Here is a 9,971-nt window from a genome sequence, read left to right on the forward strand (position 1 = left end):
TGTCAACAAACTTCTGGTGCTAAATCTTCTCAACTTGAACCTTCTCATACAAATTCTATGTCAGAACAAGTAAATAGAAGGGTCGGGTTCGCTGATGAAAGACACCAGCAAGCACCTTCCACAAAGGGTGTACATGCTAATGTTGTATCTCATTCCTTACCATCAAAATCAAATCTAAGGCATGTCACTCCAAAAAGGGGAAAACAGCCTTCTCAGAATAGATCTGACATTCCTCAGCGAGGACACTTCCCTCATCAGCAGGTAAGGCCTATAACTCCTCAGCGAGGATATTTGCCTCATCAGCAAACAAGGTCTGTTACTCCTCAAAGAAGACATGTGCCCTCCCAGCACTGTCAATCCTCTACTTCCAACAAGGAGTATCTACCTCATAGGCAAATGAGGTTGATCTCTCCAAAACATCAAGTCAGATACACAACTCCTATTCGTAAGAATTTGCCTCAGCATGGACCCTGATAAGAGGACATCAGCCGCCTCAAAATCATCATGAGGAATCCATACTTGGTCCTGCTCCTCAAATGCCCCCTCCTAAGCTTAGATAAAGGAATAAGTCCAAGTCTAAGCAAAAGAGCAAGGCTTCCTCTTCCTCATCTCCTCAAATAAATGAACTCACTCAGCGAGTGAATGATCTTTCATCTCAACTGAGGGATTTTCTCATTCAAAGTCAAGGCCAATCCTCTGAAAATAAATGCTATCTCTGTAGCAGTAGAGGACATGTTGCTTCTGAATGTGTTCTATTCTGTCCTAAAAATGCTCCAGCAGTTGTATGTGTACCTAAAATCCCTACAGCTGCTGAAACATCTTCCTCCTCTAACAGAATCAGTGAGAACCTCTCTACTGAACCTGTTATCAGTGACTCTTCCTCTGTCACAAATTCAAGTATTGCTGACTACATTGCTGCTCAGCGCATCGAAATTCCTCATTCTCAAAGAGTTGTTTCAAATGCTTGGGGGCAACCCTCAATGCTGGTTGAATTTAGTGCTCCTGATATTGTGAGCAGCTTTGCTTACTTTCATAGTAATGAAACCAGCATTCTACCCACATGTGAAGAAAACCCTATCCCAGTCACTGTGGGAAATCACCTCACTCTGGTAGACGCTCTCTCTGTAGAGCCTACTTCCTCCCCTGAAGTATCTCCAGAAAATCCTGCTTACATAGGTTTGGATGAATAAAGTAATCCTTATCCTCTTTTCATCCATGCAGGGCTCGCTAGGTATAGGAGTGTGGTATTTGGACAGCGGTTGTTCAAAACACATGACAGGCTCAAAATCCCTGCTGGATGACTATACTGAGGCACCTGGTCCTACAGTAGTGTTTGGTGATAACTCTACTGGCCATACTGAAGGGTATGGTCTTCTTTCTAATGGCCTCATAAAATTCTCAAAAGTTGCTTATGTAAATGGATTAAAGCATAATCTCATCAGCATAAGTCAACTATGTGATGCTGACTACAAAGTAATCCTTGATAAGCATCAAGGCACTGTAGTAAACATCAACAAGGAAGTCGTCTTGGTTGCTCCAAGAAAAAGAGATGTCTATCTTGTAGACTTCACTCCTATCAAAACTGATAGTGAGACTTGTTTCTTTGCCAAGTCAGCATCTGAGTTAAATTGGTTATGGCACAAGCGTATGTCGCATGTGAATTTCAAAACCATAAACTCATTGGCCAAAAAGAACCTTGTTCGTGGTCTTCCTCCTCTCTCTTTCGAAAAAGATAGACTTTGTGGTGCTTGTGAAAAAGGCAAATGCCATAGAGCTACTTTTAAAACTAAACAAGCCAACTCTGTTAAAAGTTGCTTTCACCTTCTTCACATGGACCTTTTTGGTCCAGTGAATGTCCAAAGTCTAAAGGGTAGCAGATACACTTAGTAATTGTGGATGAATATTCACGATATACTTGGACAATCTTCCTAAATTCTAAGAGTGACGCTGCTGATGAAATCATCAAATTCATTAAGAAAATGGAAAATCTCAACAGCATAAGGGTCAAAGAACTCAGAAGCGATCATGGCACTGAGTTTAGAAACCACACTCTTGAAACCTTTTGTGCTGATCAAGGGATCTCACAAAACTTCTCTTCCACTAGAACTCCTGAGCAAAATGGTGTTGCTGAAAGGAGAAATAGAACTCTTATAGAGGCAGCACGCACTATGCTCAGTGAGTCCTCTCTTCCAAATAGGTTTTGGGCTGAAGCAGTCAACACTGCTTGTCACACCCAAAATAGATGCCTCATTGTCAAAAGACATGACAAAACTGCATATGAAGTTTTAAGAAGAAAGAAACCTCAAATCAAATACTTTCATGTATTTGGATGTCCTGTCTTCATTCTGAATAATAAGGATCATTTAGGGAAATTTGATCCTAAAGCTGATGATGGTTACTTTGTTGGATACTCTTCTATTAGCAAAGCTTTTAGAGTATTCAATACTCGTCTTCAAAAAGTGGATGAATCAATTCATGTTACTTTTGATGAGAGCTCTTCTGCTCTTAAAGATATCCAACCATCTTCTACTGAAGAAATCTTCAATGAGTTCAGTGACCCCCCTATGGAGGATGCTGACTCATATGTGGATACTCCTTGCTCGCCTCCTCTTTCTCAGCAACTCACTGAGGATAGTTCAGCAGACCCTGAGCTTGAGCAAGTTGCTGCTCATATCTATACAATTGAGCCTGTTGAGCCTATATTAAGGTCAATCCATGCAGCATCAGCCAAACCTAGATCACTGGCTGATGATGTGCAAGTAGATGACTCTGCTGATGAAGAATTTCATGATGCTTCAGCTTACACTAAAGACATGGTGTCTGCTGAGGACCCCATCATTGAAACCTTAAATCAGCCAATTGCTCCACTGATCAAGCTTCTCTTGATCCTTCAATTACCATTGATTTCTCCTCTTATTCTTCTCTTGCTGATCCCATACAAATATCTTCCGCTGCCCCTCTAGGTTCATCAAGTGTTCCATCACTTAAATGGACTTCTAGTCATCCTGCTCACCAGATTATTGGTGATCCTCAGCAGGGCATTGTGACTAGATCAGCAACTAGAAACACATGTATGTATGTTAATTTCTTGTCAATGATATCTCCTAAGAATATTGGAGAAGCCATGGTTGACCCATCTTGGGTTGCAGCCATGCAAGAAGAACTAACTCAATTCCAATGACAACATGTCTGGTTCTTAGTTCCTCTTCCACTGGCAAAGAACCCATTGGAACTAAGTGGGTTTATAGGAATAAAATGGATGAAGATGGTGTTGTTATTCGCAACAAGGCTAGGTTAGTAGCTCAAGGGTACCTTCAAGAAGAAGGAGTCGACTATGACGAAACCTTTGCACCAGTGGCTAGACTCGAAGCAATACGCTTATTCCTGGCACATGCTGCTTATCGAAACTTCACAGTATATCAAATGGATGTCAAGAGTGCCTTCCTAAATGGAAAACTCGAAGAAGAAGTTTATGTGGAGCAGCCACCTGGTTTTGAAGATCTAACCAAGCCAAACCACGTCTATCGTCTTTACAAAGCATTGTATGGTCTTAAACAAGCTCCCAGAGCTTGGTATGACACTCTCTCTGAATTTCTTCTTTCTCATGAGTTTCAGCGAGGATCTATAGACTCCACCCTTTTTATCTATAGAAAGGGTGTTCATGTTCTCTATGTACAGATATATGTCGATGACATCATATTTGGATCCTCCAGTAAGAAACTTTGCAACAAATTTAGCTCACTAATGTCCTCTCATTTTGAAATGAGCATGATGGGTGAGCTAACCTTCTTCCTTGGTTTACAAATTCGCCAGCTCACTGATGGCATCTTTATAAACCAAGAAAAATATATACGAGACATGCTGGCCAAGTTTGATATGTCTAATATTACTACTAAGTCTACTCCCATGTCTCCTCCTAACAATCTCCATGCTGACCCTGATGGTAAGCATGTGAATCCCACATTCTATCGTGGAATGATTGGCTCTCTAATGTATCTCACAGCGAGTCGTCCCGACATTATGTTTGCTACTTGCCTTTGTGCAAGGTATCAAGCATCCCCAAGGGAGTCTCATCTTCTCGCTGTCAAATGTATCTTGAAGTATCTCAAAGGGACCTCCTCCTTAGGTCTCTGGTATCCCAAGGATTCTTCCTTTGACTTAGTTGCATACTCTGACTCTGACTATGCTGGTTGCATGTTAGATAGGAAAAGTACCAGTGGTGGATGTCAACTGTTGGGGGGAAGGCTGACTAGTTGGTCTAGTAAGAAACAGCATACAGTTTCCATCTCCACTGCTGAAGCAGAGTATGTGTCTGCAGCAAGTTGTTGTGCACAAGTCCTTTGGATGAAAAACCAACTTGCTGACTATGACCTAAATTTTTCTAAAATCCCCATTATGTGTGATAACACAAGTGCTATTGCTATCACACATAATCCTGTTCAGCATTCCAAAACTAAACATATTGACATTAGGTATCACTTCATTCGTGATCATGTCATGAAAGGGGATGTTGAAATTTACTTTATCCCCACTGATGACCAACTTGCTGACATCTTCACTAAACCTCTAGATGAAAAAGATTCAAGGATCTCGTCAGCAGGTTGGGTATGTTAAATGGTGATTTTACTAATCCAACATGATCACTCATGTTTTGCTGCCCATATTCCTTTTATGAAATGAGCAGCGACTTCTTAAGTCAAAGTTATCAGCGAGCTCTTCCTTCTACTCGCTGATCCCTGTTGCTTTGGGAAAAAGCAAAATAAAGGCAATGGAAAGCCAAAAGTTTTCATCTAGTCCAGCAGCAAACGGCTGCTGGTAAAGACGTCTAAAATCCGTTGATCCCTGATGCTTTGGGAAAAAGCATAACAAAAGTAATAGGGTGCTGAAAGTCCCTATCTAGTCCAGCAGCAAACGGCTGCTGGTAAAGACGTCTAAAATCCGTTGATCCCTGATGCTTTGGGAAAAAGCATAACAAAAGTAATAGGGTGCTGAAAGTCCCTATCTAGTCCAGCAGCAAACGGCTGCTGGTAAAGACATCTAAAATCCGTTTATGGCTGACAATTTGCCAAAAATTGTTTAAATCTCATCAGCATCCATTTTTTGTACTGATAAAAACTTGGTAACCATTATTTCTTCAAAACTATACACCTCTCAGTGGATACCTCAAGATATCCGAGTGTATTCCACTACGTATTTTGTTAATATTATATTATATATATCCCAAACGGTTACCTCGATTTACTCCCAAATGGGCTACTTGTACACTGTATACGCCGTATGAACTCGAGTGCAGTTGAAATCGTGGTTCCTCTGGTCACATCATACATCTCTCATACGTATATAGGTACAGTGTCCTTTTACTTCAAAATAATTTTTTTTGCCACGTATGAAAGAGAGTACCCACTACAACTCACTTTTACAGTTATGGGACCCATATCCATGCCATATATATGCAAATCTTCCATTTCACTCTCTCTTACGTTCATTTCTTTCTAATAATCTTTCACATCCTCTTAAACTCTTCATATTCTCTCAAATCTTTCTCATTTCCTTGTAATATTCATTCACTCTAATCTTTCATCACTTTCATAAAAAAAAAAATGACTTCTTCACCAGAACAACATAACATTTCTTATCTCAACTCTAAGGTATTTGATAATGAAGGCATAAATCCTTCTAATCAAGTATCTTTCCAAGCATCAAAACTGGTCATTAAGGCCAATAACTATCTGGGATCTGTAGAGATCCCATCAAAAATAAAAGGGTACTTCTCCATGTTGGATTTCATTATGGGATGCCCAGCCAGAAAGGCCATCTACTCTGACCCAAAAGAAATGTGTGTCCACCTTCTTAGAGAGTTTTGGTGGACATGTGATTACAAGGTTGCCAGTAGCACCATCACTGGAACTGTACTGAAAGGAGAACATACTATCTCCATCTCGGTAGAATCGTTGAGAGATGCTCTTCGTCTTCCCAAACAATCGGAAGAGCATCCATATGTGGAGTTGGTCCCCATTGGAGTATGGAAGGAATGGTTGTTAACCATTGGGTATGGGACCAACACTGAACCTGCACAACCTGTGCACAGCAACCCACAGAAGAAATATCTGCCTGGTGTTTGGAGGCTGTTGTTCACCCATGTAATTCAGTGTCTGGGTGGCAACAGTGGCTCTTTTGATCAGGCCACTGCTGCACAAATGCAGATGATTTATGCGCTGGCAAACGGTCGCAACATTGACTTTGCCAGCGTAATTTTTGAAGATTTAAAAGGGAAGGTCACTATCAAGAACAGATCAAACTCTGTCCCCTTCACTCGCTTTCTCTCACTAATTTCAAGAAAGAGCTGAAGGAAAAGTATCTCCCTGAAGGGGCACAATTCATTCTCTCTCCAGGGTTGCAAGCTCCGTGTACAAGATTCCTGCTTGTGATCCTGAACAATTTGATTCCAAGTACGCTGTACTCACCCCTGAAATGAAACAGGTACTTTATTCTGTCTATTCTGATGTATATAGACCCAACCCTGCTGGAGCTGGTATGCTGATAATCCCCCCAGCAACCTCCAAACCTCCCAAGAAAACCAAAACACTTTCTTCTTCTTCCACTTCACCTCTTGCTGCTGTCCCAAAACAGTAGCAGCGAGTATCAAAGGGCAAAACTACTAAGGTTAAGAAGTCCTCACTGCCCAAGGACAATAGAGACCCAGCCAGCCATCAGCAGCCTCAAAAAAGGCTGCTGACGAGAAAAAGGGTAACCGCAAGCAGCCACCTCAAACTTCTGTAGGCGAGGTTGGTGAAGATCAAGGACCACCCCAGCCCATTAGAGTTGAGTCAACCGAATTAATCATTCCCTCTTCTTCTCAACCCTCTGAGTCGTTGTCAGCAGCCATATCACAGGTGATGCTAGAGACAACAAAATCTACGGCCGATGATGCTTTGGTGATACAACACACTGAAGCTGAGGCACCCGGTTCCCCTACCCCTCTAAATGTTTCTGGAGAAGGGATGGCAGTTGAAGGTAGTGGTGTAGTTGAAGGAAGTGGTGAAAGGAAGGTGAAAATATTGAAGATAATGATGATGATGATGATGAGAGTGATCTGGATTTGGGAGAGTTTGTGGCGGATGAATTCCAGCTGGATTCCTCCATCCAGGCTGATGAAATGGAAGCAAGTGATATGGAGGTAGATGAAGAGGCTGCTGCTGCTGATGGTGAAAAAGCAGCAGCCGTAAACAATAATGTAGAAGTTGCTGCTGTTGACTACATTGCAGCAGCGACTAACGAAAGTGCACAAGAAGCTGCTGCTGATGATAATGCAGCAGCTAATACTGAAGTAATTAAGGTGCAACCTCAAGTCATGTCTGTCGATTCTCAAATCGTTGACAGGCTGACTAGAGTTGAACACCAACTGAATGATCTCACCAAGGCTGCCAAAATCGCTGTACAACTCAAAACTCATGAAGATGACAGATTGGTGAAGATCTTGGAGAACTGGTACAGCAAGCAGAATGAAAACACTGCCAGCATTGAGACAATAAAAGAAAAATCTATATCTATGGCTGCTGATCAAGAAAAACTTCGCACCTATACAAACTCTATCAAAAAGGATCAGCAGGTCATTCGTGGGCTCTCTCGATCGCTGTGCAAAATGGGACCTGCTGTACGGTTCTCAGCACAAAAAGCATGCAGCAGTAGTGATTCAGCTGCTGCTGAAGTAAAAACAGTGGCCAACCTGGTTTCTCGTCTTTCCACCCAGGTTGAAGAAAACACCAAGGCTATCAATGCCTTGGAAACCACTGTGGCCAGTCTTCCTCCTCCTCAAGTTTCATTTACTGAGGAAGATCGTAAGTGCCAACAAAAATTGGAGCAAGAAGTTGGGGATATCAAGAAGATGCTGTCCCAACTTCTTCAGCAGCAGGCTGCTCCAGCAGCAACGGTGGAGGTAGTAGTTAATGATACTACCTCCAAGGGGGAGAAAGTAGATGCTGCTGTAATGGCACTTGTTAGTGAAGCAGTAAATAAAGCTGTTAATGACATTTATGAAGCTTCAGCTGACAAGATTGTAAACGAAGAAAACACTGTAGCGGCCATGGCCGTCAGTGAAGAAAAGGTGGATTCTCCCCCTGCTGTTACTGAAGGGGAGACAAGGACCGATGCTCTCCCTGCTAGTGTTGAGGGGGAGACGGCTGTAGAAGCATCTGCTGAGGGGGAGCAACAACTGATAGTTGTGAAGCTCCCAAGTTGAAGAAGAGGAAAGTCTAGTGCAGTCAGGGCAGCTCAGAGAATAACAACAGCTCAGAGAAAGAAGCTGACTGATACCGGTTTCTTTCATCCCTCGCCGATGACTGCACAGAATACATTCATCACATCCCCAGCAGGAAATCAATTTCAAGTCATTGATGTTTTATCAATCACTGCTGAGGGAAAGACTCAAGAGGAGGCCCTGGAGGAGCTGGATAGGCTGAAAGCTAACAAGGAAAATGAGAAGAAAAGCCTTGAATATATCAAGCAGCTGGCCTCTTGGAGAAGGATGAGATGGATGGAGAGCAAAGAATGCTGCTAACCACTGGTGGGCCTGAAGCTCTCTACAGACAAAAGCAAGCTGATGTAGAGCAGCTACTAAAAGAAAAAAGAGAGAAATTTGAAGAAGAAAAGGCCAGGTGGTTGAAAATAATGAATGATAGAAAGAGGCCAGAGAGAATTACAGCAGTTGAAGTTCACAAAGTTGCCATGGGAACGAAAACCAATCTGAAGTTCCTAAGAGAAGGGCACAGTGCCCCAACTAAGATTGAAGATGTAAAAGTGACTAACTTGGGGGCTTCAAATGGTATGAAATCTATACAATCATTAAGGATAAAAAGGCTGCCAGCTATGAACAACTTCAGGGGATGCTGAAAAGTTATTTTGAAAAGGCACTGAAGTTTGAAACAAAGTTCAAGGCAGACCTTCCCATGCTGAGAGCAGTCTTCGGGTCTCCAGCAGCTGTATCCTCCTCAGCAGGCAGGCGTGTCCTAAAAAGAAAGCTTGCTGCACAACCCTTGCCTGCTGACCTCCCTCCTATCTCTGGTGATGCAGCATTAAACCTAAGGCTTCCTCCCAGGTGCTCTTTTGAAGAAGGGAAAATTCTTGAAGAACCTGCTGGCATTTTCTTTCAAAACTTCAGAAATGATAAACTCTTTTTAGGCTGGCAGAACTTGAACAAGCATCTACTGGTTTCCTGATCAGCATCAGAAGAAGATTTGCAAAGATGATCAGTGCTCGCTCAGTAATCAGCAGGATTGATGAAGAATTAATGAAGCCAGCAAGAAGAGATGATCCAGTACTTAGAATTGCCAAGCAGGAAGATGCCTGGGAGATTGAGGCTGCAAATCTTTAATGTCTATTTTTCAAAAGCTTTATGCTCAACTTGTAATCCATTTTAATGATATAAAAGACATCTTCAGCCCATATAATTCTTATCTGTCTAAAGTAATTTTTTCATCCAGCAAGTCTCCTCAGCTAATAGGGGGAGATGTTAAGTCTGGGATTCGCTGAAGGAGACTTGAAAAGTGACACATGTCGTCAGCAAGTCTCTTTACAATTGTCAGCAGATGAAGAGACGTCTTCAACGGGATGCATGCTGACTTAAGTTGTCTTGGCGGGAAATATTTCAACTACATAAAGACAAAACGTCACATGGTGGTTAACTAACTGTAATTTGCTGAATGGTAAATGTACAGGTTGGGGACCAAAGCAAGGGTTCTCTCTCTTCTTACCCGATTTGTTTATAGAAGACAAAGGCACATGATTCAAGTACCATGAGCCAATTGGAGTTCGACAACCACCATAAGTCACAATCAAAGCAGGTTGTGTTGCCTCATGTCTCCCCTATATAAAGCAACCCAGCCACATGTGTAATTGGATAGCCGTCATCTAAACACATGTATCACTTGTAATTGCTTAAGTTTTCCTTTTCTGTCTAGATTAGCAATTATCTT

Source organism: Erigeron canadensis, chromosome 8, assembly GCF_010389155.1.
Source record: "Erigeron canadensis isolate Cc75 chromosome 8, C_canadensis_v1, whole genome shotgun sequence".
Taxonomy (NCBI): domain Eukaryota; kingdom Viridiplantae; phylum Streptophyta; class Magnoliopsida; order Asterales; family Asteraceae; genus Erigeron; species Erigeron canadensis.